At 41.2% G+C, this 11,022-nt stretch overlaps 1 long non-coding RNA gene across 1 annotated transcript; it reads left to right on the forward strand.

The window, feature by feature from the left end:
* The first annotated feature begins 1,761 nt into the window (after nucleotides 1-1,761).
* Nucleotides 1,762-9,129, forward strand: LOC144586648 (uncharacterized). Its single transcript, XR_013541577.1, has 2 exons — nucleotides 1,762-2,072; nucleotides 3,478-9,129. It is a non-coding gene; the product is annotated as an uncharacterized LOC144586648 (long non-coding RNA).
* The last annotated feature ends 1,893 nt before the right edge of the window (nucleotides 9,130-11,022 follow it).

Consider the following 11,022-nt stretch of genomic DNA (forward strand, 5'->3'; position numbering starts at 1 on the left):
GAACTGGTGTAAATCCGTTAGCATAAAGTTCAGTGACAAATTGCTACTACAGTGGCGCCTCGCTAGACAGTTACCCCGCATGACAGTTTTTTCCCTAGACATTGACTTTTTGCGATCACTATAGCGATTCGCAAAGCAGTGATTCCTATGGGGGAATTTCGCTGGACAATATTTGGTCCCTGCTTCACAAACCGATTTTTGCTAGACGACGATATTGACAGCTCCCTCCGTGCTCGCAAAACGGGTGTTTTCGGGATCTAAGCTTCGCAAGACAGTGATTTAAACAGCTGATCGGCGGTTCGCAAAGCGGCTTTCCTATGGCCGTTCTTCGTTAGATAACGACGATTCTTCCCCATTGGAACGCATTAAACAGGTTTCAATGCATTCCAATGGGGAAATACTTTTTGCTAGACAATGATTTTGCTAAACAGCGATTTCAGTGGAACGAATTATCATTGTCTAGCGAGGCACCACTGTAGTTCAGAAATTGGCATTTGCATTTGTAGCCATGTATTAGTCACATGCAACAATAAATGTGAACACCAATTTCTTAACTAGTAGCAGTTTGCTGCTGAAGTTTAAATTAGTACTGCCATAATTAACTTGATTCAGGCCATTTAAGGAGCAGATTTGGGGACTCATGAAATGACAGCTGCTGGTTGTTTAAATTCTTATTTTTCTATTTTTACAGAAATAGAAAAGAGATTTTCTTGGGCTAGTTTCTACCCAATGCCTGGAAAAAAACCTTGCCTTGCATCTTGATGTGGATGAATGAAGGCTTTGTTTGTTGCATTGCCTGAGGCAGCTAAAAATGTCTTGATCTGGCCCTCTGCTCACCCATTTGACCTGCTGGAACCTGCCAGGCATTATTACCAGCTCAAGCAGAAGTTGTATTTAGGGTCAAACTAGAAGTGAAAAGAAATGCCTGTTCTTAAACCATTAACTTGTTTTCCCTGCCACAATGGAATTAGACTTGCAAATTAAGCCTGTGTTTACCTTCCAATGACCAATCACAGAACAATGTATGCTCAGTGCAAGATATGTAGGAGAGGAAAATCACATGCTATGATTTAATAAATGACTTTGGGGGCAACCTCTGCAAAAATAATCTCCCCATTCCACCGCTCTTTAAGGCTTTCCCAGAATTGAGGTGATCTCTGGGGATCACCAGAACCTAGCAGGGAAAAATAAGAAATGTTTTATTTCCCCAAAATATCTTCTTCTCCTGCTTTTGCCTATCATTTCATTTTTGGGATGACCTTTGTATAAATGCAGCCACGGAGAAGGAAATGAATACTAGACCTTTCTACGAATAGGGTACTCTAATCTATAAATACCTGCCTTTTTGTCTAAGGGAGTTCACTATAGCAAGATAGTAAAATATTTGAAAGGCCCTGGGTTTACAATAGGTCAATACATGAGCCTTTTCTCTGTGGAAGTAGAGTACGGTGAAATTCCCAGTCACAAAAGAAACATAGAATGGCATGGGTTGCCCTCGATTCTCCCTAAACACTGTGTGTGTGTGTTTTGCCATCAAGTCAGAACTGACTAATTGTGACCCTAACTGGCTTTCAAGGTAAGTGAGATATTTAAGGAGTGGTTTTACCAGTTCTACTCCTCCAGTGAGTTTCCATGGCTGAGCAGGGATTCACACCCTTTTCTCCAGAGTCCTGGTCCATCACTCCATCCACCGCACCACACTATGTAACTCATGAAATATTGGTTTAGCCCAAATGGGGTGGGGACTAAGAAAGAGCTGAGCTGTGAGTAGAGATTTGAATCAGAACAAGGGGGAAGAGCTGAGGAGGCCAGAACTGCTGTTGCCACTGGGACTGCTAAGGCCCTTGCCAACTTGGTCTAGATATGATGCTTATATGCCTGTGTTAGAGGGCTGAATCCACAGAGTGAATCCATGTACTTGCAATTAAATTGATATTTTATTCTAAGGTTTTGAAGACTCTGCTTGTGGAGGTAATTCTTCTGTGTTATGGATACCCAACCCCAGTTGAGGAAGACTGTGACGTTTGCCCCTCGTGGCCGCTGTTGGTCTTCCAACCACAGAGCACACTAAGGTAAACCAAACACCTTTTCACACGCTGCCACCAGATGATCACTAAACCAATGTACTTAGGAAAGATGACGGTCCATTCAGTTTTCATTTTTTTCTTAAAACAGGTTTATTTGTGTTGTTGTTGAGTTTATTGTACGGTCATAGACCCAAAAATACAAGGATAAAAACATTATATAAAATATACAAAATAAGTAAGATATTAGAAGATAACAGGAATATGAAACTTGAATCACGCAGCTGGCTTAACACAACACTTTACGGATTCTTAAAACTGAGAATAAAAACTTAGCCACCGACTGTGATATTAGTTGGTTCTCTCCGGACAGCAGAAACTTCAGGTAGTCTGCGGGGAGGGGGGGGATTACTTGTGGATTTACACATTATTGGGTAGAGGTAACGGATACGTTCAGACTTATATAAACTACATTCTACAAGCATTGTCTTGATATTGTCATAAGACTGACTCAGAAAGAAGTCCATAGAGAAGCCTAAGAGATATAATTTGTCAGTAAATCCCTTGTGCCATGAGCTGGTAAAGACATCTTTTTGTAAATAATGTAAATGCCCACTGGTTGTGGGAACATATACCACCTTCAACCAGAAGCGGAATGCATGCAACCAGGCTTGACATTCCACTGATTGAAGGCCAGCCTCCAAATGCAAGGCAGTTGAAGAGACGCATCTTGGCATAGCGAATTGGATTCACAGTGAGTTTGACAGAACACTTTCAACAGAGGGATTGAAACTGTTTATCCAAATTGCAATACCATACAGGAGCCGTGCAAGAATTTTATACTTAACTATCTGTAGAGCAGCAGGAATAAACTGCCCACCCTGGACATAGTGGTATCGTCTAAGAACTTTCCTTGTATTGTTAGCCACCTACACTGCTGCTTGTCTATGGTAAGACCAGGAGAGGGTACGTGAGAAGACAATTTCCAAGTATTTAAATGTTTTAACTTGTTCCATATGCTGGACCTCAATAACCCAATCTAACTACATAGTACTCCTGGGGGAGAACTGCCAGATTCTTCTTCCTATACTGCATTTATATTTCTCTAAGTTGTTGTTTTTTTTTTTTAATGGGAGAATTCCTTATGAAACCATTTAGGAGTATACCTTCCCGGTTGTTTATGGGTGTGAGATTGTTTTGGGCTTAGAACAGATTGTATTGTTAAAACTAGGGAGTTGTAGTTTGTCACAATGGACGCCAAAGTAGATTCTGTAGGTGCTGTTATTAAGTTTCTTAATTTCTCACTGGGAGGAGATTTTAAGAAACTGGAGACTCCAGGTTTATTTATAAGCTCAATAAATAAATATTAATTACAGATGTTTATTTAATAATTCATAAGTATCTTCTTCAGGTTCATCAAACATCAATAACAATCTTCTATATTATCTTACAGGTTACTATTCACTCCTCTGGTGGCCCCACCTCCCAACCATATCAGCATAGAACATGAATAATGCATGACTTATTTTGCATAACAAGGGGTGAACGCTACAAAGACAGCTTGGATTGTTTTCTGAATCTGAATCCAAAAGAACACTTGAATTCTACCAGCAACTTCTGCATTAGTGCCATTGCTGAGGATTTGGGTGAACAAATTGTAGCATTTTATTCTTATACTTGATCATGTTGTCTGTCATAGAACTGTGAATGAGAAGAGACTTATTTTGTGAAATTGTGTTTGCAAGGTTCATGAAAAAAGATAATTCAGTAAAAAATTAGTCCCATAGAATTTAAAGGTGTTACAACTGCACTGCTTTTCGCTGCATATGAACAATGTATAATCTCTGTTTGCAATAGGAAAATTATGCTGTTTTAATCTGGAAATGTCTTCTGTTAGCATTTCGGAGGTCTAACAGCTCAAGACTGCTGTCTAAAGGGGACATGGTGGTGCTGCGGGTTATACCGCAGAAGCTTCTGTGCTGCAAGGTCGGAAGACCAGCAATTGTAAGAACAAATCCATGCAACGGAGTGAGCTCCCATCGCTTGTCCCAGCTCCTGCTAACCTAGCAGTTCGAAAGCATGCAAATGTGATTAGATAAATAGGTACCACCATGGTGGGAAGGTAACGGCATGCTGTGCCTAGTTGTGTTGGCCACATGACCCCAGAAACTGTCTATGGACAAACACTGGTTCTACGGCTTGAAAACGGGGATGAGCACTGCCCCCTAAAGTCAGACAAGACTGGAAAAATTGTCAGTGGGAATATTTACCTTTACCTTACTGCTGTCTTAAATCTTTAAAAAATGTTTAATTATTTTATTGAAAATAGTAATGTCCTATTCCTTCGTTTAGACCTGGATGTACAATCTTTAAAGTCCACGGGCCAGTCTGACGAATACTCGGGACCAGGAGCCATATGCAAGGCACAGAACCATACAAGATGCAGACACATATGTAATTTTTATCAGTTTGGATTTTTTCATGTTGGGCAAGCAAAGCACAGCCCAGTTGGATTCAACAATAGCTCTTGAAGCAACAGGGTTCAGGAAGGCAAAGCACAGGTCAATGCTATGCATTTAAATCTAAAAGAGGTGTCTTTGTGTGTGTGTGTGTTTAATTGTTGTTGTTCCTTTGTCAACAAGGGCAAAAGGAAGTTTTCATGTCTTCCTCAGACATTTACTGCTTTTTGAAATGAAAATTAGACTTCTTCATTCCTTGTTTTATATCAGAACAGACAGACAGCAAAAATAAAGCAGAGCTGTTTCCATTGCATCCATTTTGATCCTAAGATGACTCAAATTCTCCTGGTTCTGAAAACAGCAGTCCTGCATGACCACAGCTCCGCTGAAGGTTAGCTTGCGGTCCTTCACTCACATCTCCTGGGGGAGGGAGATGACTTGCAGTGTTTACTGTATATCGCCCCTGTTTTTCCTATGCATGAAAAAAAAATGCAGAAATGGAGCTTACATACAATAATGGGGAAAGCGTCCCAGCCATTCCTGCCAACCTTTCCATTGGGCAGCGATCCTCTTTAGTGGTTAAACAAGAACCTGGTTGGTTGTGGTCCTTCCTGCTGCTGAGCTCAGCAGCCAAGCTGTTCATCATTACAACAGATGTTTCTGCTTTCAGCGATCTGTGGGAACCTTCCTGGATGTTTTCTTCACTTCCTCTTATAGGATAAATGCCAATATAGATGAAATCCAAAAAAATAAAAGAGCTTGACCTTAACCATCTGTTGCTATTGGAACTTCAGGATGCTGGATGCCCTCAGAAGTGAAGCTGTCTAGAAGTCTCTAGCTTTGTTTTTTCTTTTCTTTTTTCTTTTAATGCGTAGAGGTTTAATGGGTATTTGCATTCACTCAGTTCTGTATGGCTGTTAAATAAACCAATTAAGGAGTACATTAAAGAAAATCCCTCATAAGCGTTGTGTCACTGGAACTCTCATAACCCAGAAAGAATGGCCCACTGTGAACAACTTGAATAATATTCTAAATCAAAGGTCAAGAGATAGTGGAAAACACACCAAAGACAGGGAAAGCAGCAGAGGGGTGTGTGTGTGTGTGTGTGTGTGTGTGTGTGTGTGTGTGTGTGTGTGAAGTACAAGACAAAACAGATCACACTGAATATAAGAGCTGCTAAATGTGACCCAGATCACTCCAAATTCCCGTGTCTCGTCACACCCTCAACAAACCAGCTAAATCTTGATGCATGATATGAAGGAAATGGGCCGTACATATTTTCTCCCTCTCTCATAATATTAAAATCTGGAGTAGCGGTGGAGAGGCAAGGGGTGTGTGCATGTATGGGTGTGACCCAGTTAAAGTGGTAGTAAATTCAAGATGGGAAAAGGAAATTGCACAACATCTCCCACAATGTATCTTTGGTGCTACCATACTGGGATTTCAAGTCTAGTCAAAGTACTTGAAAAAGATATAACTGGAATAGGTGCAGAAAATAGCAACCAAAATGGTCAAGGGTTTGGAAAAACTCTGGTGTGAGGAAAGATTATACGGTTTGGGACCAAGTTAAGGAAAAAAGATCTTTTCCAGAAATGCCATATATCACATTTTTATTTGCTTCTGCTTGCTCGCTGTGCATCAGGTTCATGGACACATGTTGCCTTTTCTGTACCCAAATGTGATGTCCATTATTCTCTCCATTTCCTGTTCATCTGCCATTCCCCATCTTCCCTCCTTCCCTCTCCTGTAATATTTGCAATCTTTCCTTTCTTTGGGGCATCTCACCATCAATTTTACATTGAAATACTGGGATTCTTTTTAAACAAAAGCAGAATGGTGGTATAACATTAATCTGACAAAAACCTCAGACTGAGACACTCTCAGCATGGACACAGAGCGATAAGGGAAGTGACATAGCTTTAAACTCTGCCCTTGGTACAACATGACATGCAAAAGAAGAGATTAATACTTGGTTTGGGGAGAGACAAAAATGTGTGGGAACTCACAGGGAAAAGAACAGTGCAAAACGAGATAAGGAATATGTCCTCTTGATAGTAGGGAAATGTTCAATAAGATCAGCACATAACCCACTCCTTAAGGTGGAAAAAAGTGAAGATGTGATAGGAACGTATAACATTATGCATGGTGTGAAGCAAAGACGCACGTAAACATTTTTCTCCCTCATAATGTCAGAAACATGCAATGAAATGAAAGAAACATGCAATGGAAGGTAGAAGATTGAGGACAGATAACAAGAAGAACCTTTCCAGATGGCACATCATTCAACCCTGGAATTTGCTATTATAAGATTTGTCAAAGATTTGGCACAGTTTAAAAAAGGATTAGACAAACTAACGCAGGGGAAACTGAATAAGCACTTAAAGTGAAAGAGGGAGGGAAAAACCAATGAGAAAACAAAAGAGTAGATGATGAGAAAGAAGGAAAAGGGCAAAAATAAAGAGCATAGAGACGGGACTATGTGGTTTGCAATTCTGATAGGGATAAGCAAAATAACCATCAGCTAATTATCTTTTCACAGCATTTTAAACTAGATGTCAGAGGCAAGCTCTGCACTCTGCCAAATAGCAGGGCTAGCCCAGGAAGCTCTTAAGGACACTTGGTACATATGTAACACATTTCTTCATGAGAAAAGTGATCCTTTTAAAGATATTGCCAGTAATGTCTTCAAAATGAGGTGCAAAAGGAAACAGGCTATTTTGAGAATCTCCCTTGTGCAAGATCAAGACTGGTTTATTTCATGTTGCTTTGAGAATAAAAAAAAAGGGGGGGGGAGAAAATAAATAAGTGTGAGCTACCAGACCATCTTTTGGCTAGCTTCATGACTTAGCTTGTCTGCAGCTGGATGGGCTCATAGCATCAGCTTGTCCTCCATGTGCAGTGCGCTGTTGTTTATATGATGGGCTTTCCCGGGGCCCATACACTCAGGCGCTCAGTACCTCCTTGCATGAGTTTCAACCCGGTTAGACTCAATAGGGGTAATCTCCCATTTGCCTAAAGGCGAGCTGGAGATTATAGAAGATTCATGACCCAAGTGTTTCATCCTGCCTGTAGTAAAGAAGATACTGGCTTTAATAGCAGAGCCAGCCATAGCATGAGTCAGAGTAAGGCAGCTGTCCTAAGTAGCACATGCTAAAGGTATAAAGGCAACAGGGTAATGTTGTATGCCATGTTTGGCCTGCCTCCTCTCCTTTCAGCTCGCTTGCCTGATAGCACAGTTGGAGAAGCTGCTTGATCAACAGCGTTTGCAATAAGAGTTGGATGTAAGTCCTGCCCATTCAAGTTTCTGTCTGTGAACTTTCCTTCCCCCAAATGACTTGGGTTGCTCCTGTTCATGATCTATCTCTTCATTGTTTTCAAAGCCCTTCACATTTCAGCAAAAACTTTGAAAGCTAAATTGGTATTCATCAAATAGGGCTCCAGGGAATATGGGGGGGGGGGGAAGAGAAGGTTCAAGAAAATGAAGTTTGTTGGGATGGGGGTGGGCTTCAGACTCAAATACTGTGATTTTTCAAAACAGAACCTAGTGTATAGTTTATTGTCTACACGGTTCAGACATAGCGGGCAGGCAGTTTATAGATCAGCTGTTTGTCCATTCTTATCCCATCACTGTAGTTTCCCCACTGGGCATAAACAGGATTAAGGCTGAGCTCCAGAAAAAAAGAGAGAATGACACTAAGTAATTTAGGATATGCTGCCATCTCGTGGCCATGGCCAATTCTGATGAAAAGTTCAGGTGTATGAAATTGGACTCAGACTACAGCTTTACAGGAAAACTGAAAAAGTGCCAAATTATGTAATGTGAGTCAGTGACCCTACCAATTGCATCGTTTAAATCATGAAAAACAAGCAAAAGCATATTAAGGCTCCCATCTTATTTAATGCGTATCAACCACTAAGTATTACATGTGTTTAATGTCCCAATTCAACTAGGTGCTTTGTGAGAGGAAGCAGACTAACTAGGTGAGGAAAGGTATGTATTAAGCAAATGATACACACATGGTTCTCCTACCTACTCCATGTGCTGGTGGGTGTGCTTGGAATCTCACCGAATATCCATCCACTTCAATGTGTTTGTGAAGACTCAATTCAGACACACGCCCCTTTCCTGCTCCTGTTTTCCTCACAAGAGTTTGTGTGTGTGTGTGTGTGTCTGTCTGTTTTAAGGGCTGGGGATGAAACCGATTGTTTAGGATCTAGACGTGAGGTTCTCATGCACAAAATGTGGAGCAACCCTAACACTGAAGAGCTTCCTTCAACATATTCCGATTCAATATCTGTTTTTCAACCCCAAATGGCAATATGGAGCCCTAGCTCTATAAAAGATTTATAACCCACATTTTCTAACTCATCCCAAGGCAATTACCATAATTTATCATCACAAACAACAACAACAACAAAGTAATAGTAGAAGAAGCTGAGGACAAGAATACAAATAACAATAAAATCATACTTAATAATTAAAACCAGAAATTAGCATATGCACAATGGCACCCGGTAAAATTCAAAGTCAAATACAGTTCAAGATAAACAGGTGAAGTTGTAGAAGATGCAACCACATTAGTCTGTGCTAGCATTTTTGTAGTTGTTTAGTCGTTAAGTTGTTTCCGACTCTTCGTGATCCCATGGACCAGAGCACGCCAGGCCCTCCTTGTCTTCCACTGCCTCCCGGAGTTGAGTCAAATTCATGTTGGTCGCTTTGATGACACTGTCCGACCATCTCATCCTCTGTCATCCTCTTCTCCTCTGGCATTCACACTTTCCCAACACCAGGGTCTTTTCCAGGGAGTCTTCTCATGAGATGGCCAAAGTACTGGAGCCTCATCTTCAGGATCTGTCCTTCCAGTGAGCACTCAGGCTTGATTTCCTCTAGAATGGATAGGTTTGTTTTTCTTGCAGTCCAGGAGACTCTCAATAGTCTCCTCCAGCATCACATATCGATAAACAAATAAACAGGTGAGTGACTCTGACCATTGCAGACTCGGTTTTTCATTCTGTACTTTTTGTGTAAGGTGGTATTAACTATCCCTTCAGTTAGAAGACCTGTTGCTGAGAATGGTGCAATCTTTGTGTCATCGAACTACAAGGCAGAGATCAAGCACAGTGGGCAAGTGTTCATTTGTGGTTGTGTTCTGCTTGGACACACAGACTTTGGCCTTCCATCTTCAGGGCCCCCTTAAATGCCCATAGCAAAAATAGGCCATCTCATTGGCCAGATGTTGAACACACACACACATTCCTCAACCTCGAGGGTTGCAGCAACACCTACACACACCCTTATGACCCCTACCCCTGTTTTTTTCCTTATAAGAGTTTAAAAAAAAAAAAGCTCAAAAAACTCCCTGCTGTCCTCTAGTGGCCATAATTTTAAAACATTTAAAGTGAAGAGAGGGGTTCTGGGGCCTCTCAAAACATGCCCCATTCACCTCCTAGAAGGCACAAACCTTTTCTGAACCATTAAAAGATATTTGGGGGTCTGGGGGCTGCAGGACTGCTGGGAACCTTATGCTGCCTACCCATGGCTTACAATGAGGGATGGATCTCAACCCCTGAGCACTACTCTCACAACCAAAGGTGCCACTACTGGAAAGACTATTCCTTTTTCTTGCCAGCCTAATTGCTTTGGGACTTTTGATATTAATTTCAGAATGCAGGGAGATATGTGTATCTGTGAGGATAGCCCTTCTAGTAAATTAATTGTGTTATTTTACTACGAACGCTTCTCATCTTCCTTTTCTTCTCTTTATTTTCTATAAGAGGAAACAGTTGGCTCTGTACTCGGCTGCCGGTGGGAAAAAAGTCGCCAGAACCACATTGAAGAATACCTTCTTCAGCCGTGAAAAGTTCTCAGGTTCCAGATTAGCCTTGTCTACCCAGGCTGGCCAACGCACAACGGGCTTCCTGTTTGGGCTGGGATTTTCCTCTGAGCAACAACTGTTTTCCTGTCTGTGATGTGCTTTTTGTCTTCGACTCCTAGCTTTTTTCTTTTCTTGTTTCCATTACTTAGCTTGACCTGTCAGGGCTGGCCCAATATATTTTGCTGCTTCAATACAGTAGCTGGTGACGCCTCTCCTCCCCTGTCATTTAATTCACAATACCTAGCAATCCAAACCAGCCAAATTATTCTGCCAGTGGCAAAATGTTCTGGGCCATAAATCCCCATACACACTTCTACTCATTCTTGGCAGTAACAAAAGAAAACAAACTGTGTTGCCTCACAAAAAACAGCCAGTACTAAGTAGGTGAGTAAGTAAATAAAGCTGGCTAACACTCAGAACCAGCTGAGTTGCTTAATTCTGCCTCATGCCTGAGCCAAGCCCGCTTCACAGATCTAGCTCTAACTAATAAAGGGAATGTATACAGGATTTGCTTTGGGTAATGCAGTTTCCCTCTCATAATTCAGTTCTCTCAGAACTATGTGCCTCAGCAGTCAAATTTGTTAACTTACCCCTTGTTTGTCTTCCACTGACAAATTATAAAACACGCCAAATGCAAGATATTTAGGTGGGGAAAATTACATG

This window comes from Pogona vitticeps, chromosome 2, assembly GCF_051106095.1.
Source record: "Pogona vitticeps strain Pit_001003342236 chromosome 2, PviZW2.1, whole genome shotgun sequence".
Classification (NCBI taxonomy): Eukaryota; Metazoa; Chordata; class Lepidosauria; order Squamata; family Agamidae; genus Pogona; species Pogona vitticeps.